We start from the raw sequence: 22,541 nt of genomic DNA on the forward strand, positions 1-22,541 counted from the left end.
TTGTGTGCTTTATGCAATTATCAAAGTCTTTTTTGGAAAGACTAAAGCACATCAGAGTAAAGGAAGTGCACCACAATGTAAAAGTTTCTAAAAATCTTCAAATTTTATGTATCAAAAACAAAAAAACATTATTTCTTTTATTAATATTTAGGGGATATAGCTCAGTGGCAGAGCATTTGACTGCAGATCAAGAGGTTCTTGGCTCAAATCCGAGTGCCCCCTGTAGTATGGTTTTCATAAAAATGTAACCTTTTTCACACCTTTCAATAATATCATTTAGACAGCTTATCCATATCAGGCTGAACTTAGCACAAGTTTTGTTTGAACGTGACTTATGAAGTAAATTTGCTTTCTTTCTATAAAGTTTAAATAAGAAAATTAAGGAATAAAATGGAAAAATCTTTCTTTTAAATAGTGATTAAAAAAATTATGTAAATCGTTTCATTTAGTACATCGGACTCTCTAAAACAAAGAGTCATTCTGTGTAATAAAAATTCTTGAGTATTTTGTGTGCTTTATGCAATCATCAAAGTCTTTTTTGGAAAGACTAAAGCACATCAGAGTAAAGGAAGTGCACCACAATGTAAAAGTTTCTAAAAATCTTCAAATTTTATGTATCAAAAACAAAAAAACATTATTTCTTTTATTAATATGTAGGGGGTATAGCTCAGTGGCAGAGCATTTGACTGCAGATCAAGAGGTCCTTGGTTCAAATCCGAGTGCCCCCTGTAGTATGGTTTTCATAAAAATGTAACAATTTTCACACCTTTCAATAATATCATTTAGACAGCTTATCCATATCAGGCTGAACTTAGCACAAGTTTTTTTTGAACGTGACTTATGAAGTAAATTTGCTTTCTTTCTATAAAGTTTAAATAAGAAAATTAAGGAATAAAATGGAAAAATAATTCTTTTAAATAGTGATTAAAAAAATTATGTAAATCGTTTCATTTAATACATCGGACTCTCTAAAACAAAGAGTCATTCTGTGTAATAAAAATTCTTGAGTATTTTGTGTGATTTATGCAATCATCAAAGTCTTTTTTTTGGAAAGACTAAAGCACATCAGAGTAAAGGAAGTGCACCACAATGTAAAAGTTTCTAAAAATCTTTAAATTTTTTGTATCAAAAACAAAAAAACATTATTTATTTTATTAATCTGTAGGGGGTATAGCTCAGTGGCAGAGCATTTGACTGCAGATCAAGAGGTCCTTGGTTCAAATCCGAGTGCCCCCTGTAGTATGGTTTTCATAAAAATGTAACAATTTTCACACCTTTCAATAATATCATTTAGACAGCTTATCCATATCAGGCTGAACTTAGCACAAGTTTTATTTAAACGTGACTTATGAAGTAAATTTACTTTCTTTCTATAAAGTTTAAATAAGAAAATTAAGGAATAAAATGGAAAATTCTTTCTTTTAAATAGTGATTAAAAAAATTATGTAAATCGTTTCATTTAATACATCGGACTCTCTAAAACAAAGAGTCATTCTGTGTAATAAAAATTCTTGAGTATTTTGTGTGCTTTATGCAATCATCAAAGTCTTTTTTGTAAAGACTAAAGCACATCAGAGTAAAGGAAGTGCACCACAATGTAAAAGTTTCTAAAAATCTTCAAATTTTATGTATCAAAAACAAAAAAACATTATTTCTTTTATTAATATGTATGGGGTATAGCTCAGTGGCAGAGCATTTAACTGCAGATCAAGAGGTCCTTGGCTCAAATCCAAGTTCCCCCTGTAGTATGGTTTTCATAAAAATGTAACAATTTTCACACCTTTCAATAATATCATTTAGACAGCTTATCCATATCAGGCTGAACTTAGCACAAGTTTTATTTAAACGTGACTTATGAAGTAAATTTGCTTTCTTTCTTTAAAGTTTAAATAAGAAAATTAAGGAATAAAATGGAAAATTCTTTTTTTTAAATAGTGATTAAAAAAGTTATGTAAATCATTTCATTTAATGCATCGGACTCTCTAAAACAAAGAGTCATTCTGTGTAATAAAAATTCTTGAGTATTTTGTGTGATTTATGCAATCATAAAAGTCTTTTTTTTGGAAAGACTAAAGCACATCAGAGTAAAGGAAGTGCACCACAATGTAAAAGTTTCTAAAAATCTTTAAATTTTTTGTATCAAAAACAAAAAAACATTATTTATTCTATTAATCTGTAGGGGGTATAGCTCAGTGGCAGAGCATTTGACTGCAGATCAAGAGGTCCTTGGTTCAAATCCGAGTGCCCCCTGTAGTATGGTTTTCATAAAAATGTAACAATTTTCACACCTTTCAATAATATCATTTAGACAGCTTATCCATATCAGGCTGAACTTAGCACAAGTTTTATTTAAACGTGACTTATGAAGTAAATTTAATTTCTTTCTATAAAGTTTAAATAAGAAAATTAAGGAATAAAATGGAAAATTCTTTCTTTTAAATAGTGATTAAAAAAATTATGTAAATCGTTTCATTTAATACATCGGACTCTCTAAAACAAAGAGTCATTCTGTGTAATAAAAATTCTTGAGTATTTTGTGTGCTTTATGCAATCATCAAAGTCTTTTTTGGAAAGACTAAAGCACATCAGAGTAAAGGAAGTGCACCACAATGTAAATGTTTCTAAAAATCTTCAAATTGTATGTATCAAAAACAAAAAAACATTATTTCTTTTATTAATATGTAGGGGGTATAGCTCAGTGGCAGAGCATTTAACTGCAGATCAAGAGGTCCTTGGCTCAAATCCAAGTGCCCCCTGTAGTATGGTTTTCATAAAAATGTAACAATTTTCACACCTTTCAATAATATCATTTAGACAGCTTATCCATATCAGGCTGAACTTAGCACAAGTTTTATTTGAACGTGACTTATGAAGTAAATTTGCTTTCTTTCTATAAAGTTTAAATAAGAAAATTAAGGAATAAAATGGAAAAATCTTTCTTTTAAATAGTGATTAAAAAAATTATGTAAATCGTTTCATTTAATACATCGGACTCTCTAAAACAAAGAGTCATTCTGTGTAATAAAAATTCTTGAGTATTTTGTGTGCTATATGCAATCATCAAAGTCTTTTTTGGAAAGACTAAAGCACATCAGAGTAAAGGAAGTGCACCACAATGTAATAGTTTCTAAAAATCTTCATATTTTATGTATCAAAAACAAAAAAACATTATTTCTTTTATTAATATGTAGTGGGTATAGCTCAGTGGCAGAGCATTTGACTGCAGATCAAGAGGTCCTTGGTTCAAATCCGAGTGCCCCCTGTAGTATGGTTTTCATAAAAATGTAACAATTTTCACACCTTTCAATAATATCATTTAGACAGCTTATCCATATCAAGCTGAACTTAGCACAAGTTTTATTTAAACGTGACTTATGAAGTAAATTTACTTTCTTTCTATAAAGTTTAAATAAGAAAATTAAGGAATAAAATGGAAAATTCTTTCTTTTAAATAGTGATTAAAAAAATTATGTAAATTGTTTCATTTAATACATCGGACTCTCTAAAACAAAGAGTCATTCTGTGTAATAAAAATTCTTGAGTATTTTGTGTGCTTTATGCAATCATCAAAGTCTTTTTTGGAAAGACTAAAGCACATCAGAGTAAAGGAAGTGCACCACAATGTAAAAGTTTCTAAAAAGCTTCAAATTTTATGTATCAAAAACAAAAAAACATTATTTCTTTTATTAATATGTAGGGGGTATAGCTCAGTGGCAGAGCATTTAACTGGAGATCAAGAGGTCCTTGGCTCAAATCCAAGTGCCCCCTGTAGTATGGTTTTCATAAAAATGTAACAATTTTCACACCTTTCAATAATATCATTTAGACAGCTTATCCATATCAGGCTGAACTTAGCACAAGTTTTATTTGAACGTGACTTATGAAGTAAATTTGCTTTCTTTCTATAAAGTTTAAATAAGAAAATTAAGGAATAAAATGGAAAAATCTTTCTTTTAAATAGTGATTAAAAAAATTATGTAAATCGTTTCATTTAGTACATCGGACTCTCTAAAACAAAGAGTCATTCTGTGTAATAAAAATTCTTGAGTATTTTGTGTGCTTTATGCAATCATCAAAGTCTTTTTTGGAAAGACTAAAGCACATCAGAGTAAAGGAAGTGCACCACAATGTAAAAGTTTCTAAAAATCTTCAAATTTTATGTATCAAAAACAAAAAAACATTATTTCTTTTATTAATATGTAGGGGGTATAGCTCAGTGGCAGAGCATTTGACTGCAGATCAAGAGGTCCTTGGTTCAAATCCAAGTGCCCCCTGTAGTATGGTTTTCATAAAAATGTAACAATTTTCACACCTTTCAATAATATCATTTAGACAGCTTATCCATATCAGGCTGAACTTAGCACAAGTTTTATTTAAACGTGACTTATGAAGTAAATTTACTTTCTTTCTATAAAGTTTAAATAAGAAAATTAAGGAATAAAATGGAAAATTCTTTCTTTTAAATAGTGATTAAAAAAATTATGTAAATCGTTTCATTTAATACATCGGACTCTCTAAAACAAAGAGTCATTCTGTGTAATAAAAATTCTTGAGTATTTTGTGTGCTTTATGCAATCATCAAAGTCTTTTTTGGAAAGACTAAAGCACATCAGAGTAAAGGAAGTGCACCACAATGTAAAAGTTTCTAAAAATCTTCAAATTTTATGTATCAAAAACAAAAAAACATTATTTCTTTTATTAATATGTAGGGGGTATAGCTCAGTGGCAGAGCATTTAACTGGAGCTCAAGAGGTCCTTGGCTCAAATCCAAGTGCCCCCTGTAGCATGGTTTTCATAAAAAAGTAACAATTTTCACACCTTTCAATAATATCATTTAGACAGCTTATCCATATCAGGCTGAACTTAGCACAAGTTTTATTTGAACGTGACTTATGAAGTAAATTTGCTTTCTTTCTATAAAGTTTAAATAAGAAAATTCAGGAATAAAATGGAAAAATATTTCTTTTAAATAGTGATTAAAAAAATTATGTAAATCGTTTCATTTAATACATCGGACTCTCTAAAACAAAGAGTCATTCTGTGTAATAAAAATTCTTGAGTATTTTGTGTGATTTATGCAATTATCAAAGTCTTTTTTTTGGAAAGACTAAAGCACATCAGAGTAAAGGAAGTGCACCACAATGTAAAAGTTTCTAAAAATCTTTAAATTTTTTGTATCAAAAACAAAAAAACATTATTTATTTTATTAATCTGTAGGGGGTATAGCTCAGTGGCAGAGCATTTGACTGCAGATCAAGAGGTCCTTGGTTCAAATCCGAGTGCCCCCTGTAGTATGGTTTTCATAAAAATGTAACAATTTTTACACCTTTCAATAATATCATTTAGACAGCTTATCCATATCAGGCTGAACTTAGCACAAGTTTTATTTAAACGTGACTTATGAAGTAAATTTACTTTCTTTCTATAAAGTTTAAATAAGAAAATTAAGGAATAAAATGGAAAATTCTTTCTTTTAAATAGTGATTAAAAAAATTATGTAAATCGTTTCATTTAATACATCGGACTCTCTAAAACAAAGAGTCATTCTGTGTAATAAAAATTCTTGAGTATTTTGTGTGCTTTATGCAATCATCAAAGTCTTTTTTGGAAAGACTAAAGCACATCAGAGTAAAGGAAGTGCACCACATTGTAAAAGTTTCTAAAAATCTTCAAATTTTATGTATCAAAAACAAAAAAACATTATTTCTTTTATTAATATGTAGGGGGTATAGCTCAGTGGCAGAGCATTTGACTGCAGATCAAGAGGTCCTTAGTTCAAATCCGAGTGCCCCCTGTAGTATGGTTTTCATAAAAATGTAACAATTTTCACACCTTTCAATAATATCATTTAGACAGCTTATCCATATCAGGCTGAACGTAGCACAAGTTTTATTTAAACGTGACTTATGAAGTAAATTTACTTTCTTTCTATAAAGTTTAAATAAGAAAATTAAGGAATAAAATGGAAAATTCTTTCTTTTAAATAGTGATTAAAAAAATTATGTAAATCGTTTCATTTAATACATCGGACTCTCTAAAACAAAGAGTCATTCTGTGTAATAAAAATTCTTGAGTATTTTGTGTGCTTTATGCAATCATCAAAGTCTTTTTTGGAAAAACTAAAGCACATCAGAGTAAAGGAAGTGCACCACAATGTAAAAGTTTCTAAAAATCTTCAAATTTTATGTATCAAAAACAAAAAAACATTATTTCTTTTATTAATATGTAGGGGGTATAGCTCAGTGGCAGAGCATTTACCTGGAGATCAAGAGGTCCTTGGCTCAAATCCAAGTGCCCCCTGTAGTATGGTTTTCATAAAAATGTAACAATTTTCACACTTTTCAATAATATCATTTAGACAGCTTATCCATATCAGGCTGAACTTAGCACAAGTTTTATTTGAACGTGACTTATGAAGTAAATTTGCTTTCTTTCTATAAAGTTTAAATAAGAAAATTAAGAAATAAAATGGAAAAATATTTCTTTGAAATAGTGATTAAAAAAATTATGTAAATCGTTTCATTTAATACATCGGACTCTCTAAAACAAAGAGTCATTTTGTGTAATAAAAATTCTTGAGTATTTTGTGTGATTTATGCAATCATCAAAGTCTTTTTTGGAAAGACTAAAGCACATCAGAGTAAAGGAAGTGCACCACAATGTAAAAGTTTCTAAAAATCTTCAAATTTTATGTATTAAAAACAAAAAAACATTTTTTCTTTTATTAATATGTAGGGGGTATAGCTCAGTGGCAGAGCATTTGACTGCAAATCAAGAGGTCCTTGGCTCAAATCCAAGTACTCCCTGTAGTATGGTTTTCATAGAAATGTAACCTTTTTCACACCTTTCAATAATATCATTTAGACAGCTTATCCATATCAGGCTGAACTTAGCACAAGTTTTGTTTAAACGTGACTTATGAAGTAAATTTGCTTTCTTTCTATAAAGTTTAAATAAGAAAATTAAGGAATAAAATGGAAAATTCTTTCTTTTAAATAGTGATTAAAAAAATTATGTAAATCATTTCATTTAATACATCGGACTCTCTAAAACAAAGAGTCATTCTGTGTAATAAAAATTCTTGAGTATTTTGTGTGCTTTATGCAATCATCAAAGCCTTTTTTGGAAAGATTAAAGCACATCAGAGTAAAGGAAGTGCACCACAATGTAAAAGTTTCTAAAAATCTTCAAATTTTATGTATCAAAAACAAAAAAACATTATTTTTTTATTAATAAGTAGGGGGTATTGCTCAGTGGCAGAGCATTTGACTGCAGATCAAGAGGTCCTTGGTTCAAATCCGAGTGCCCCCTGTAGTATGGTTTTTATAAAAATGTAACAATTTTCACACCTTTCAATAATATCATTTAGACAGCTTATCCATATCAGACTGAACTTGCACAAGTTTTATTTAAACGTGACTTATGAAGTAAATTTGCTTTCTTTCTATAAAGTTTAAATAAGAAAATTAAGGAATAAAATGGAAAATTCTTTCTTTTAAATAGTGATTAAAAAAATTATGTAAATCGTTTCATTTAATACATCGGACTCTCTAAAACAAAGAGTCATTCTGTGTAATAAAAATTCTTGAGTATTTTGTGTGATTTATGCAATCATCAAAGTCTTTTTTTTGGAAAGACTAAAGCACATCAGAGTAAAGGAAGTGCACCACAATGTAAAAGTTTCTAAAAATCTTTAAATTTTATGTATCAAAAACAAAAAAAACATTATTTCTTTCATTAATGTGTAGGGGGTATAGCTCAGTGGCAGAGCATTTGACTGCAGATCAAGAGATCCTTGGTTCAAATCCGAGTGCCCCATATAGTATGGTTTTCATAAAAATGTAACAATTTTCACACCTTTCAATAATATCATTTAGACAGCTTATCCATATCAGGCTGAACTTAGCACAAGTTTTATTTAAACGTGACTTATGAAGTAAATTTGCTTTCTTTCTATAAAGTTTAAATAAGAAAATTAAGGAATAAAATGGAAAATTCTTTCTTTTAAATAGTGATTAAAAAAATTATGTAAATCGTTTCATTTAATACATCGGACTCTCTAAAACAAAGAGTCATTCTGTGTAATAAAAATTCTTGAGTATTTTGTGTGCTTTATGCAATCATCAAAGTCTTTTTTGGAAAGACTAAAGCACATCAGAGTAAAGGAAGTGCACCACAATGTAAAAATGTCTAAAAATCTTCAAATTTTATGTATCAAAAAAAACAAAACATTATTTCTTTTATTAATATGTAGGGGGTATAGCTCAGTGGCAGAGCATTTGACTGCAGATCAAGAGGTCCTTGGCTCAAATTTAAGTGCCCCCTGTAGTATGGTTTTCATAAAAATGTAACAATTTTCACACCTTTCAATAATATCATTTAGACAGCTTATCCATATCAGGCTGAACTTAGCACAAGTTTTATTTAAACGTGACTTATGAAGTAAATTTGCTTTCTTTCTATAAAGTTTAAATAAGAAAATTAAGGAATAAAATGGAAAATTCTTTCTTTTAAATAGTTATTAAAAAAATTATGTAAATCGTTTCATTTAATACATCGGACTCTCTAAAACAAAGAGTCATTCTGTGTAATAAAAATTCTTGAGTATTTTGTGTGCTTTATGCAATCATCAAAGTCTTTCTTGGAAAGACTAAAGCACATCAGAGTAAAGGAAGTGCACCACAATGTAAAAGTTTCTAAAAATCTTCAAATTTTATGTATCAAAAACATAAAAACATTATTTCTTTCATTAATATGTAGGGGGTATAGCTCAGTGGCAGAGCATTTGACTGCAGATCAAGAGGTCCTTGGCTCAAATCCAAGTGCCCCCTGTAGTATGGTTTTCATAAAAATGTTACAATTTTCACACCTTTCAATAATATTATTTAGACAGCTTATCCATATCAGGCTGAATATAGCACAAGTTTTATTTAAACGTGACTTATGAAGTAAATTTGCTTTCTTTCTATAAAGTTTAAATAAGAAAATTAAGGAATAAAATGGAAAATTCTTTCTTTTAAATAGTGATTAAAAAAATTATGTAAATCATTTCATTTAATACATCGGACTCTCTAAAACAAAGAGTCATTCTGTGTAATAAAAATTCTTGAGTATTTTGTGTGCTTTATGCAATCATCAAAGCCTTTTTTGGAAAGATTAAAGCACATCAGAGTAAAGGAAGTGCACCACAATGTAAAAGTTTCCAAAAATCTTCAAATTTTATGTATCAAAAACAAAAAAACATTATTTCTTTTATTAATATGTAGGGGATATAGCTCAGTGGCAGAGCATTTGACTGCAGATCAAGAGGTCCTTGGCTCAAATCCGAGTGCCCCCTGTGGTATGGTTTTCATAAAAATGTAACAATTTTCACACCTTTCAATAATATCATTTAGACAGCTTATCCATATCAGGCTGAACTTAGCACAAGTTTTATTTAAACGTGACTTATGAAGTAAATTTGCTTTCTTTCTATAAAGTTTAAATAAGAAAATTAAGGAATAAAATGGAAAATTCTTTCTTTTAAATAGTTATTAAAAAAATTATGTAAATCGTTTCATTTAATACATCGGACTCTCTAAAATAAAGAGTCATTCTGTGTAATAAAAATTCTTGAGTATTTTGTGTGCTTTATGCAATCATCAAAGTCTTTCTTGGAAAGACTAAAGCACATCAGAGTAAAGGAAGTGCACCACAATATAAAAGTTTCTAAAAATCTTCAAATTTTATGTATCAAAAACAAAAAAACATTATTTCTTTTATTAATATGTAGGGGGTATAGCTCAGTGGCAGAGCATTTGACTGCAGATCAAGAGGTCCTTGGCTCAAATCCAAGTGCCCCCTGTAGTATGGTTTTTATAAAAATGTAACCTTTTTCACACCTTTCAATAATATCATTTAGACAGCTTATCCATATCAGGCTGAACTTAGCACAAGTTTTGTTTAAACGTGACTTATGAAGTAAATTTGCTTTCTTTCTATAAAGTTTAAATAAGAAAATTAAGGAAGAAAATGGAAAATTCTTTCTTTTAAATAGTGATTAAAAAAATTATGTAAATCGTTTCATTTAATAGATCGGACTCTCTAAAACAAAGAGTCATTCTGTGTAATAAAAATTTTTGAGTATTTTGTGTGATTTATGCAATCATCAAAGTCTTTTTTTGGAAAGACTAAAGCACATCAGAGTAAAGGAAGTGCACCACAATGTAAAAGTTTCTAAAAATCTTCAAATTTTATGTATCAAAAACATAAAAACATTATTTCTTTCATTAATATGTAGGGGGTATAGCTCAGTGGCAGAGCATTTGACTGCAGATCAAGAGGTCCTTGGCTCAAATCCAAGTGCCCCCTGTAGTATGGTTTTCATAAAAATGTTACAATTTTCACACCTTTCAATAATATTATTTAGACAGCTTATCCATATCAGGCTGAATATAGCACAAGTTTTATTTAAACGTGACTTATGAAGTAAATTTGCTTTCTTTCTATAAAGTTTAAATAAGAAAATTAAGGAATAAAATGGAAAATTCTTTCTTTTAAATAGTGATTAAAAAAATTATGTAAATCATTTCATTTAATACATCGGACTCTCTAAAACAAAGAGTCATTCTGTGTAATAAAAATTCTTGAGTATTTTGTGTGCTTTATGCAATCATCAAAGCCTTTTTTGGAAAGATTAAAGCACATCAGAGTAAAGGAAGTGCACCACAATGTAAAAGTTTCCAAAAATCTTCAAATTTTATGTATCAAAAACAAAAAAACATTATTTCTTTTATTAATATGTAGGAGATATAGCTCAGTGGCAGAGCATTTGACTGCAGATCAAGAGGTCCTTGGCTCAAATCCGAGTGCCCCCTGTAGTATGGTTTTCATAAAAATGTAACCTTTTTCACACCTTTCAATAATATCATTTAGACAGCTTATCCATATCAGGCTGAACTTAGCACAAGTTTTGTTTAAACGTGACTTATGAAGTAAATTTGCTTTCTTTCTATAAAGTTTAAATAAGAAAATTAAGGAATCAAATGGAAAATTCTTTCTTTTAAATAGTGATTAAAAAAATTATGTAAATCGTTTCATTTAATACATCGGACTCTCTAAAACAAAGAGTCATTCTGTGTAATAAAAATTCTTGAGTATTTTGTGTGATTTATGCAATCATCAAAGTCTTTTTTTAGAAAGACTAAAGCACATCAGACTAAAGGAAGTGCACCACAATGTAAAAGTTTCTAAAAATCTTTAAATTTTATGTATCAAAAACAAAAAAACATTATTTCTTTTATTAATATGTAGGGGGTATAGCTCAGTGGCAGAGCATTTGACTGCAGATCAAGAGGTCCTTGGCTCAAATCCGAGTGCCCCCCGGTAGTATGGTTTCCATAGAAATGTAATCTTTTTCACACCTTTCAATAATATCATTTAGACAGCTTATCCATATCAGGCTGAACTTAGCACAAGTTTTATTTAAACATGACTTATGAAGTAAATTTGCTTTCTTTCTATAAAGTTTAAATAAGAAAATTAAGGAATAAAATGGAAAATTCTTTGTTTTAAATAGTGATTAAAAAAATTATGTAAATCATTTCATTTAATACATCGGACTCTCTAAAACAAAGAGTCATTCTGTGTAATAAAAATTCTTGAGTATTTTGTCTGCTTTATGCAATCATCAAAGTCTTTTTTGGAAAGACTAAAGCACATCAGACTAAAGGAAGTGCACCACAATGTAAAAGTTTCTAAAAATCTTCAAATTTTATGTATCAAAAACAAAAAAACATTATTTCTTTTATTAATATGTAGGGGGTATAGCTCAGTGGCAGAGCATTTGACTGCAGATCAAGAGGTCCTTGTCTCAAATCCAAATGCCCCCTGTAGTATAGTTTTCATAAAAATGTAACCTTTTTCACACCTTTCAATAATATCATTTAGACAGCTTATCCATATCAGGCTGAACTTAGCACAAGTTTTGTTTAAACGTGACTTATGAAGTAAATTTGCTTTCTTTCTATAAAGTTTAAATAAGAAAATTAAGGAATAAAATGGAAAATTCTTTCTTTTAAATAGTGAGTAAAAAAATTATGTAAATCGTTTCATTTAATACATCGGACTCTCTAAAACAAAGAGTCATTCTGTGTAATAAAAATTGTTGAGTATTTTGTGTGATTTATGCAATCATCAAAGTCTTTTTTTTGGAAAGACTAAAGCACATCAGAGTAAAGGAAGTGCACCACAATGTAAAAGTTTCTAAAAATCTTCAAATTTTATGTATCAAAAACATAAAAACATTATTTCTTTCATTAATATGTAGGGGGTATAGCTCAGTGGCAGAGCATTTGACTGCAGATCAAGAGGTCCTTGGCTCAAATCCAAGTGCCCCCTGTAGTATGGTTTTCATAAAAATGTTACAATTTTCACACCTTTCAATAATATTATTTAGACAGCTTATCCATATCAGGCTGAATATAGCACAAGTTTTATTTAAACGTGACTTATGAAGTAAATTTGCTTTCTTTCTATAAAGTTTAAATAAGAAAATTAAGGAATAAAATGGAAAATTCTTTCTTTTAAATAGTGATTAAAAAAATTATGTAAATCATTTCATTTAATACATCGGACTCTCTAAAACAAAGAGTCATTCTGTGTAATAAAAATTCTTGAGTATTTTGTGTGCTTTATGCAATCATCAAAGCCTTTTTTGGAAAGATTAAAGCACATCAGAGTAAAGGAAGTGCACCACAATGTAAAAGTTTCCAAAAATCTTCAAATTTTATGTATCAAAAACAAAAAAACATTATTTCTTTTATTAATATGTAGGGGATATAGCTCAGTGGCAGAGCATTTGACTGCAGATCAAGAGGTCCTTGGCTCAAATCCGAGTGCCCCCTGTAGTATGGTTTTCATAAAAATGTAACAATTTTCACACCTTTCAATAATATCATTTAGACAGCTTATCCATATCAGGCTGAACTTAGCACAAGTTTTATTTAAACGTGACTTATGAAGTAAATTTGCTTTCTTTCTATAAAGTTTAAATAAGAAAATTAAGGAATAAAATGGAAAATTCTTTCTTTTAAATAGTTATTAAAAAAATTATGTAAATCGTTTCATTTAATACATCGGACTCTCTAAAATAAAGAGTCATTCTGTGTAATAAAAATTCTTGAGTATTTTGTGTGCTTTATGCAATCATCAAAGTCTTTCTTGGAAAGACTAAAGCACATCAGAGTAAAGGAAGTGCACCACAATGTAAAAGTTTCTAAAAATCTTCAAATTTTATGTATCAAAAACAAAAAAACATTATTTCTTTTATTAATATGTAGGGGGTATAGCTCAGTGGCAGAGCATTTGACTGCAGATCAAGAGGTCCTTGGCTCAAATCCAAGTGCCCCCTGTAGTGTGGTTTTTATAAAAATGTAACCTTTTTCACACCTTTCAATAATATCATTTAGACAGCTTATCCATATCAGGCTGAACGTAGCACAAGTTTTGTTTAAACGTGACTTATGAAGTAAATTTGCTTTCTTTCTATAAAGTTTAAATAAGAAAATTAAGGAAGAAAATGGAAAATTCTTTCTTTTAAATAGTGATTAAAAAAATTATGTAAATCGTTTCATTTAATAGATCGGACTCTCTAAAACAAAGAGTCATTCTGTGTAATAAAAATTTTTGAGTATTTTGTGTGATTTATGCAATCATCAAAGTCTTTTTTTGGAAAGACTAAAGCACATCAGAGTAAAGGAAGTGCACCACAATGTAAAAGTTTCTAAAAATCTTCAAATTTTATGTATCAAAAACATAAAAACATTATTTCTTTCATTAATATGTAGGGGGTATAGCTCAGTGGCAGAGCATTTGACTGCAGATCAAGAGGTCCTTGGCTCAAATCCAAGTGCCCCCTGTAGTATGGTTTTCATAAAAATGTTACAATTTTCACACCTTTCAATAATATTATTTAGACAGCTTATCCATATCAGGCTGAATATAGCACAAGTTTTATTTAAACGTGACTTATGAAGTAAATTTGCTTTCTTTCTATAAAGTTTAAATAAGAAAATTAAGGAATAAAATGGAAAATTCTTTCTTTTAAATAGTGATTAAAAAAATTATGTAAATCATTTCATTTAATACATTGGACTCTCTAAAACAAAGAGTCATTCTGTGTAATAAAAATTCTTGAGTATTTTGTGTGCTTTATGCAATCATCAAAGCCTTTTTTGGAAAGATTAAAGCACATCAGAGTAAAGGAAGTGCACCACAATGTAAAAGTTTCCAAAAATCTTCAAATTTTATGTATCAAAAACAAAAAAACATTATTTCTTTTATTAATATGTAGGAGATATAGCTCAGTGGCAGAGCATTTGACTGCAGATCAAGAGGTCCTTGGCTCAAATCCGAGTGCCCCCTGTAGTATGGTTTTCATAAAAATGTAACCTTTTTCACACCTTTCAATAATATCATTTAGACAGCTTATCCATATCAGGCTGAACTTAGCACAAGTTTTGTTTAAACGTGACTTATGAAGTAAATTTGCTTTCTTTCTATAAAGTTTAAATAAGAAAATTAAGGAATCAAATGGAAAATTCTTTCTTTTAAATAGTGATTAAAAAAATTATGTAAATCGTTTCATTTAATACATCGGACTCTCTAAAACAAAGAGTCATTCTGTGTAATAAAAATTCTTGAGTATTTTGTGTGATTTATGCAATCATCAAAGTCTTTTTTTAGAAAGACTAAAGCACATCAGACTAAAGGAAGTGCACCACAATGTAAAAGTTTCTAAAAATCTTTAAATTTTATGTATCAAAAACAAAAAAACATTATTTCTTTTATTAATATGTAGGGGGTATAGCTCAGTGGCAGAGCATTTGACTGCAGATCAAGAGGTCCTTGGCTCAAATCCGAGTGCCCCCCGGTAGTATGGTTTCCATAGAAATGTAATCTTTTTCACACCTTTCAATAATATCATTTAGACAGCTTATCCATATCAGGCTGAACTTAGCACAAGTTTTATTTAAACGTGACTTATGAAGTAAATTTGCTTTCTTTCTATAAAGTTTAAATAAGAAAATTAAGGAATAAAATGGAAAATTCTTTCTTTTAAATAGTGATTAAAAAAATTATGTAAATCATTTCATTTAATACATCGGACTCTCTAAAACAAAGAGTCATTCTGTGTAATAAAAATTCTTGAGTATTTTGTCTGCTTTATGCAATCATCAAAGTCTTTTTTGGAAAGACTAAAGCACATCAGACTAAAGGAAGTGCACCACAATGTAAAAGTTTCTAAAAATCTTCAAATTTTAAGTATCAAAAACAAAAAAACATTATTTCTTTTATTAATATGTAGGGGGTATAGCTCAGTGGCAGAGCATTTGACTGCAGATCAAGAGGTCCTTGGCTCAAACCCAAATGCCCCCTGTAGTATAGTTTTCATAAAAATGTAACCTTTTTCACACCTTTCAATAATATCATTTAGACAGCTTATCCATATCAGGCTGAACTTAGCACAAGTTTTGTTTAAACGTGACTTATGAAGTAAATTTGCTTTCTTTCTATAAAGTTTAAATAAGAAAATTAAGGAATAAAATGGAAAATTCTTTCTTTTAAATAGTGAGTAAAAAAATTATGTAAATCGTTTCATTTAATACATCGGACTCTCTAAAACAAAGAGTCATTCTGTGTAATAAAAATTGTTGAGTATTTTGTGTGATTTATGCAATCATCAAAGTCTTTTTTTTGGAAAGACTAAAGCACATCAGAGTAAAGGAAGTGCACCACAATGTAAAAGTTTCTAAAAATCTTTAAATTTTATGTATCAAAAAAAAAAAAACATTATTTCTTCTATTAATACATAGGGGGTATAGCTCAGTGGCAGAGCATTTGACTGCAGATCAAGAGGTCCTTGGTTCAAATCCGAGTGCCCCCTGTAGTATGGTTTTCATAAAAATGTAACAATTTTCACACCTTTCAATAATATCATTTAAACAGCTTATCCATTTCAGGCTGAACTTAGCACAAGTTTTATTTAAACGTGACTTATGAAGTAAATTTACTTTCTTTCTATAAAGTTTAAATAAGAAAATTAAGGAATAAAATGGAAAATTCTTTCTTTTAAATAGTGATTAAAAAAATTATGTAAATCGTTTCATTTAATACATCGGACTCTCTAAAACAAAGAGTCATTCTGTGTAATAAAAATTCTTGAGTATTTTGTGGGATTTATGCAATCATCAAAGTCTTTTTTTTGGAAAGACTAAAGCACATCAGAGTAAAGGAAGTGCACCACAATGTAAAAGATTCTAAAAATCTTTAAATTTTATGTGTCAAAAACAAAAAAACATTATTTCTTTTATTATTATGTAGGGGGTATAGCTCAGTGGCAGAGCATTTGACTGCAGATCAAGAGGTCCTTGGTTCAAATCCGAGTGCCTCCGGTAGTATGGTTTTCATAAAAATGTAACAATTTTCACACCTTTCAATAATATCATTTAGACAGCTTATCCATATCAGGCTGAACTTAGCACAAGTTTTGTTTAAACGTGACTTATGAAGTAAATTTGCTTTCTTTCTATAAATTTTAAATAAGAAAATTAAGGAATAAAATGGAAAATTCTTTCTTTTAAATAGTGATTAAAAAAATTATGTAAATCGTTTCATTTAATACATCGGACTCTCTAAAACAAAGAGTCATTCTGTGTAATAAAAATTCTTGAGTATTTTGTGTGCTTTATGCAATCATCAAAGTCTTTTTTAAAAAGACTAAAGCACATCAGAGTAAGGGAAGTGCACCACAATGTAAAAGTTTCTAAAAATCTTCAAATTTTATGTATCAAAAACAAAAAAACATTATTTCGTTTATTAATATGTAGGGGGTATAGCTCAGTGGCAGAACATTGGACTGCAGATCAAGAGGTCCTTGGCTTAAATACAAGTGCGCCCTGTAGTATGGTTTTCATAGAAATGTAACAATTTTCACACCTTTCAATAATATCATTTAGACAGCTTATCCATATCAGGCTGAACTTAGCACAAGTTTTGTTTAAACGTGACTTATGAAGTACATTTGCTTTCTTTCTATAAAGTTTAAATAAGAAAATTAAGGAATAAAATGGAAAATTCTTTCTTTTAAATAGTGATTAAAAAAATTATGTAAATCGTTTCATTTAATACATCGGACTCTCTAAAACAAAGAGTCATTCTGTGTAATAAAAATTCTTGAGTATTTTGTCTGCTTTATGCAATCATCAAAGTCTTTTTTGGAAAGACTAAAGCACATCAGACAAAAGGAAGTGCACCACAATGTAAAAGTTTCTAAAAATCTTCAAATTTTATGTATCAAAAACAAAAAAACATTATTTCTTTTATTAATATGTAGGGGGTATAGCTCAGTGGCAGAGCATTTGACTGCAGATCAAGAGGTCCTTGGCTCAAATCCAAATGCCCCCTGTAGTATAGTTTTTATAAAAATGTAACCTTTTTCACACCTTTCAATAATATCATTTAGACAGCTTATCCATATCAGGCTGAACTTAGCACAAGTTTTGTTTAAACGTGACTTATGAAGTAAATTTGCTTTCTTTCTATAAAGTTTAAATAAGAAAATTAAGGAATAAAATGGAAAATTCTTTCTTTTAAATAGTGAGTAAAAAAATTATGTAAATCGTTTCATTTAATACATCGGACTCTCTAAAACAAAGAGTCATTCTGTGTAATAAAAATTGTTGAGTATTTTGTGTGATTTATGCAATCATCAAAGTCTTTTTTTTGGAAAGACTAAAGCACATCAGAGTAAAGGAAGTGAACCACAATGTAAAAGTTTCTAAAAATCTTTAAATTTTATGTATCAAAAACAAAAAAACATTATTTCTTCTATTAATACATAGGGGGTATAGCTCAGTGGCAGAGCATTTGACTGCAGATCAAGAGGTCCTTGGTTCAAATCCGAGTGCCCCCTGTAGTATGGTTTTCATAAAAATGTAACAATTTTCACACCTTTCAATAATATCATTTAAACAGCTTATCCATTTCAGGCTGAACTTAGCACAAGTTTTATTTAAACGTGACTTATGAAGTAAATTTGCTTTCTTTCTATAAAGTTTAAATAAGAAAATTAAGGAATAAAATGGAAAATTCTTTCTTTTAAATAGTGATTAAAAAAATTATGTAAATCGTTTCATTTAATACATTGGACTCTCTAAAACAAAGAGTCATTCTGTGTAATAAAAATTCTTGAGTATTTTGTGGGATTTATGCAATCATCAAAGTCTTTTTTTTTGAAAGACTAAAGCACATCAGAGTAAAGGAAGTGCACCACAATGTAAAAGATTCTAAAAATCTTTAAATTTTATGTATCAAAAACAAAAAAACATTATTTCTTTTATTATTATGTAGGGGGTATAGCTCAGTGGCAGAGCATTTGACTGCAGATCAAGAGGTCCTTGGTTCAAATCCGAGTGCCTCCGGTAGTATGGTTTTCATAAAAATGTAACAATTTTCACACCTTTCAATAATATCATTTAGACAGCTTATCCATATCAGGCTGAACTTAGCACAAGTTTTGTTTAAACGTGACTTATGAAGTAAATTTGCTTTCTTTCTATAAATTTTAAATAAGAAAATTAAGGAATAAAATGGAAAATTCTTTCTTTTAAATAGTGATTAAAAAAATTATGTAAATCGTTTCATTTAATACATCGGACTCTCTAAAACAAAGAGTCATTCTGTGTAATAAAAATTCTTGAGTATTTTGTGTGCTTTATGCAATCATCAAAGTCTTTTTTAAAAAGACTAAAGCACATCAGAGTAAAGGAAGTGCACCACAATGTAAAAGTTTCTAAAAATCTTCAAATTTTATGTATCAAAAACAAAAAAACATTATTTCGTTTATTAATATGTAGGGGGTATAGCTCAGTGGCAGAACATTGGACTGCAGATCAAGAGGTCCTTGGCTTAAATACAAGTGCGCCCTGTAGTATGGTTTTCATAGAAATGTAACAATTTTCACACCTTTCAATAATATCATTTAGACAGCTTATCCATATCAGGCTGAACTTAGCACAAGTTTTGTTTAAACGTGACTTATGAAGTAAATTTGCTTTCTTTCTATAAAGTTTAAATAAGAAAATTAAGGAATAAAATGGAAAATTCTTTCTTTTAAATAGTGATTAAAAAAATTATGTAAATCGTTTCATTTAATACTTCGGACTCTCTAAAACAAAGAGTCATTCTGTGTAATAAAAATTCTTGAGTATTTTGTGTGATTTATGCAATCATGAAAGTCTTTTTTTTGGAAAGACTAAAGCACATCAGAGTAAAGGAAGTTCACCACAATGTAAAAGTTTCTAAAAATCTTCAAATTTTATGTATCAAAAACAAAAAAACATTATTTCTTTTATTAATATGTAGGGGGTATTGCTCAGTGGCAGAGCATTTGACTGCAGATCAAGAGGTCCTTGGTTCAAATCCGAGTGCCCCCTGTAGTATGGTTTTCATAAAAATGTAACAATTTTCACACCTTTCAATAATATCATTTAGACAGCTTATCCATATCAGGCTGAACTTAGCACAAGTTTTATTTAAACGTGACTTATGAAGTAAATTTGCTTTCTTTCTATAAAGTTTAAATAAGAAAATTAAGGAATAAAATTGAAAATTCTTTCTTTTAAATAGTGATTAAAAAAATTATGTAAATCGTTTCATTTAATACATCGGACTCTCTAAAACAAAGAGTCATTCTGTGTAATAAAAATTCTTGAGTATTTTGTGTGATTTATGCAATCATCAAAGTCTTTTTTTTGGAAAGACTAAAGCACATCAGAGTAAAGGAAGTGCACCACAATGTAAAAGTTTCTAAAAATCTTTAAATTTTATGTATCAAAAACAAAAAAACATTATTTCTTTCATTAATGTGTAGGGGGTATAGCTCAGTGGCAGAGCATTTGACTGCAGATCAAGAGGTCCTTGGCTCAAATCCAAATGCTCCCTGTAGTATAGTTTTCATAAAAATGTAACCTTTTTCACACCTTTCAATAATATCATTTAGACAGCTTATCCATATCAGGCTGAACTTAGCACAAGTTTTGTTTAAACGTGACTTATGAAGTAAATTTGCTTTCTTTCTATAAAGTTTAAATAAGAAAATTAAGGAATAAAATGGAAAATTCTTTCTTTTAAATAGTGATTAAAAAAATTATGTAAATCGTTTCATTTAATACATCGGACTCTCTAAAACAAAGAGTCATTCTGTGTAATAAAAATTGTTGAGTATTTTGTGTGATTTATGCAATCATCAAAGTCTTTTTTTTGGAAAGACTAAAGCACATCAGAGTAAAGGAAGTGCACCACAATGTAAAAGTTTCTAAAAATCTTTAAATTTTATGTATCAAAAACAAAAAAACATTATTTCTTCTATGAATACATAGGGGGTATAGCTCAGTGGCAGAGCATTTGACTGCAGATCAAGAGGTCCTTGGTTCAAATCCGAGTGCCCCCTGTAGTATGGTTTTCATAAAAATGTAACAATTTTCACACCTTTCAATAATATCATTTAAACAGCTTATCCATTTCAGGCTGAACTTAGCACAAGTTTTATTTAAACGTGACTTATGAAGTAAATTTGCTTTCTTTCTATAAAGTTTAAATAAGAAAATTAAGGAATAAAATGGAAAATTCTTTCTTTTAAATAGTGATTAAAAAAATTATGTAAATCGTTTCATTTAATACATCGGACTCTCTAAAACAAAGAGTCATTCTGTGTAATAAAAATTCTTGAGTATTTTGTGGGATTTATGCAATCATCAAAGTCTTTTTTTTGGAAAGACTAAAGCACATCAGAGTAAAGGAAGTGCACCACAATGTAAAAGATTCTAAAAATCTTTAAATTTTATGTATCAAAAACAAAAAAACATTATTTCTTTTATTATTAAGTAGGGGGTATAGCTCAGTGGCAGAGCATTTGACTGCAGATCAAGAGGTCCTTGGTTCAAATCCGAGTGCCTCCGGTAGTATGGTTTTCATAAAAATGTAACAATTTTCACACCTTTCAATAATATCATTTAGACAGCTTATCCATATCAGGCTGAACTTAGCACAAGTTTTGTTTAAACGTGACTTATGAAGTAAATTTGCTTTCTTTCTATAAATTTTAAATAAGAAAATTAAGGAATAAAATGGAAAATTCTTTCTTTTAAATAGTGATTAAAAAAATTATGTAAATCGTTTCATTTAATACATCGGACTCTCTAAAACAAAGAGTCATTCTGTGTAATAAAAATTCTTGAGTATTTTGTGTGCTTTATGCAATCATCAAAGTCTTTTTTAAAAAGACTAAAGCACATCAGAGTAAAGGAAGTGCACCACAATGTAAAAGTTTCTAAAAATCTTCAAATTTTATGTATCAAAAACAAAAAAACATTATTTCGTTTATTAATATGTAGGGGGTATAGCTCAGTGGCAAAACATTGGACTGCAGATCAAGAGGTCCTTGGCTTAAATACAAGTGCGCCCTGTAGTATGGTTTTCATAGAAATGTAACAATTTTCACACCTTTCAATAATATCATTTAGACAGCTTATCCATATCAGGCTGAACTTAGCACAAGTTTTGTTTAAACGTGACTTATGAAGTAAATTTGCTTTCTTTCTATAAAGTTTAAATAAGAAAATTAAGGAATAAAATGGAAAATTCTTTCTTTTAAATAGTGATTAAAAAAATTATGTAAATCGTTTCATTTAATACATCGGACTCTCTAAAACAAAGAGTCATTCTGTGTAATAAAAATTCTTGAGTATTTTGTCTGCTTTATGCAATCATCAAAGTCTTTTTTGGAAAGACTAAAGCACATCAGACTAAAGGAAGTGCACCACAATGTAAAAGTTTCTAAAAATCTTCAAATTTTATGTATCAAAAACAAAAAAACATTATTTCTTTTATTAATATGTAGGGGGTATAGCTCAGTGGCAGAGCATTTGACTGCAGATCAAGAGGTCCTTGGCTCAAATCCGAGTGCCCCCTGTAGTATGGTTTTCATAAAAATGTAACAATTTTCACACCTTTCAATAATATCATTTAAACAGCTTATCCATTTCAGGCTGAACTTAGCACAAGTTTTGTTTAAACGTGACTTATGAAGTAAATTTGCTTTCTTTCTATAAAGTTTAAATAAGAAAATTAAGGAATAAAATGGAAAATTCTTTCTTTTAAATAGTGAGTAAAACAATTATGTAAATCGTTTCATTTAATACATCGGACTCTCTAAAACAAAGAGTCATTCTGTGTAATAAAAATTGTTGAGTATTTTGTGTGATTTATGCAATCATCAAAGTCTTTTTTTTGGAAAGACTAAAGCACATCAGAGTAAAGGAAGTGCACCACAATGTAAAAGTTTCTAAAAATCTTTAAATTTTATGTATCAAAAACAAAAAAACATTATTTCTTCTATTAATACATAGGGGGTATAGCTCAGTGGCAGAGCATTTGACTGCAGATCAAGAGGTCCTTGGTTCAAATCCGAGTGCCCCCTGTAGTATGGTTTTCATAAAAAT

General features: G+C 29.1%; 19 non-coding genes across 19 annotated transcripts; all 19 read left to right on the top strand.

Annotated features, from left to right (window-relative positions):
* The first annotated feature begins 656 nt into the window (after positions 1–656).
* Positions 657–728, top strand: TRNAC-GCA (transfer RNA cysteine (anticodon GCA)). The gene has a single exon. It is a non-coding gene; the product is annotated as a tRNA-Cys (tRNA).
* A 436-nt stretch (positions 729–1,164) lies between these two features.
* On the top strand, positions 1,165–1,236 carry TRNAC-GCA (transfer RNA cysteine (anticodon GCA)). The gene has a single exon. It is a non-coding gene; the product is annotated as a tRNA-Cys (tRNA).
* A 942-nt stretch (positions 1,237–2,178) lies between these two features.
* TRNAC-GCA (transfer RNA cysteine (anticodon GCA)) lies at positions 2,179–2,250 on the top strand. Its single transcript has one exon. It is a non-coding gene; the product is annotated as a tRNA-Cys (tRNA).
* Positions 2,251–3,190: 940 nt separating this feature from the next.
* TRNAC-GCA (transfer RNA cysteine (anticodon GCA)) lies at positions 3,191–3,262 on the top strand. Its single transcript has one exon. It is a non-coding gene; the product is annotated as a tRNA-Cys (tRNA).
* Positions 3,263–3,696: 434 nt separating this feature from the next.
* TRNAS-GGA (transfer RNA serine (anticodon GGA)) lies at positions 3,697–3,768 on the top strand. The gene has a single exon. It is a non-coding gene; the product is annotated as a tRNA-Ser (tRNA).
* A 434-nt stretch (positions 3,769–4,202) lies between these two features.
* Positions 4,203–4,274, top strand: TRNAC-GCA (transfer RNA cysteine (anticodon GCA)). Its single transcript has one exon. It is a non-coding gene; the product is annotated as a tRNA-Cys (tRNA).
* A 434-nt stretch (positions 4,275–4,708) lies between these two features.
* Positions 4,709–4,780, top strand: TRNAS-GGA (transfer RNA serine (anticodon GGA)). Its single transcript has one exon. It is a non-coding gene; the product is annotated as a tRNA-Ser (tRNA).
* A 436-nt stretch (positions 4,781–5,216) lies between these two features.
* On the top strand, positions 5,217–5,288 carry TRNAC-GCA (transfer RNA cysteine (anticodon GCA)). Its single transcript has one exon. It is a non-coding gene; the product is annotated as a tRNA-Cys (tRNA).
* A 434-nt stretch (positions 5,289–5,722) lies between these two features.
* TRNAC-GCA (transfer RNA cysteine (anticodon GCA)) lies at positions 5,723–5,794 on the top strand. Its single transcript has one exon. It is a non-coding gene; the product is annotated as a tRNA-Cys (tRNA).
* A 940-nt stretch (positions 5,795–6,734) lies between these two features.
* TRNAC-GCA (transfer RNA cysteine (anticodon GCA)) lies at positions 6,735–6,806 on the top strand. The gene has a single exon. It is a non-coding gene; the product is annotated as a tRNA-Cys (tRNA).
* A 433-nt stretch (positions 6,807–7,239) lies between these two features.
* Positions 7,240–7,311, top strand: TRNAC-GCA (transfer RNA cysteine (anticodon GCA)). Its single transcript has one exon. It is a non-coding gene; the product is annotated as a tRNA-Cys (tRNA).
* An 8,542-nt stretch (positions 7,312–15,853) lies between these two features.
* Positions 15,854–15,925, top strand: TRNAC-GCA (transfer RNA cysteine (anticodon GCA)). Its single transcript has one exon. It is a non-coding gene; the product is annotated as a tRNA-Cys (tRNA).
* Positions 15,926–16,361: 436 nt separating this feature from the next.
* TRNAC-GCA (transfer RNA cysteine (anticodon GCA)) lies at positions 16,362–16,433 on the top strand. The gene has a single exon. It is a non-coding gene; the product is annotated as a tRNA-Cys (tRNA).
* A 1,448-nt stretch (positions 16,434–17,881) lies between these two features.
* TRNAC-GCA (transfer RNA cysteine (anticodon GCA)) lies at positions 17,882–17,953 on the top strand. Its single transcript has one exon. It is a non-coding gene; the product is annotated as a tRNA-Cys (tRNA).
* A 436-nt stretch (positions 17,954–18,389) lies between these two features.
* Positions 18,390–18,461, top strand: TRNAC-GCA (transfer RNA cysteine (anticodon GCA)). The gene has a single exon. It is a non-coding gene; the product is annotated as a tRNA-Cys (tRNA).
* Positions 18,462–19,403: 942 nt separating this feature from the next.
* Positions 19,404–19,475, top strand: TRNAC-GCA (transfer RNA cysteine (anticodon GCA)). The gene has a single exon. It is a non-coding gene; the product is annotated as a tRNA-Cys (tRNA).
* A 944-nt stretch (positions 19,476–20,419) lies between these two features.
* Positions 20,420–20,491, top strand: TRNAC-GCA (transfer RNA cysteine (anticodon GCA)). Its single transcript has one exon. It is a non-coding gene; the product is annotated as a tRNA-Cys (tRNA).
* Positions 20,492–20,927: 436 nt separating this feature from the next.
* TRNAC-GCA (transfer RNA cysteine (anticodon GCA)) lies at positions 20,928–20,999 on the top strand. The gene has a single exon. It is a non-coding gene; the product is annotated as a tRNA-Cys (tRNA).
* A 1,448-nt stretch (positions 21,000–22,447) lies between these two features.
* On the top strand, positions 22,448–22,519 carry TRNAC-GCA (transfer RNA cysteine (anticodon GCA)). Its single transcript has one exon. It is a non-coding gene; the product is annotated as a tRNA-Cys (tRNA).
* The last annotated feature ends 22 nt before the right edge of the window (positions 22,520–22,541 follow it).

The sequence above is a fragment of the Anomaloglossus baeobatrachus genome, chromosome 1, assembly GCF_048569485.1.
Source record: "Anomaloglossus baeobatrachus isolate aAnoBae1 chromosome 1, aAnoBae1.hap1, whole genome shotgun sequence".
In the NCBI taxonomy this organism is placed as follows: domain Eukaryota; kingdom Metazoa; phylum Chordata; class Amphibia; order Anura; family Aromobatidae; genus Anomaloglossus; species Anomaloglossus baeobatrachus.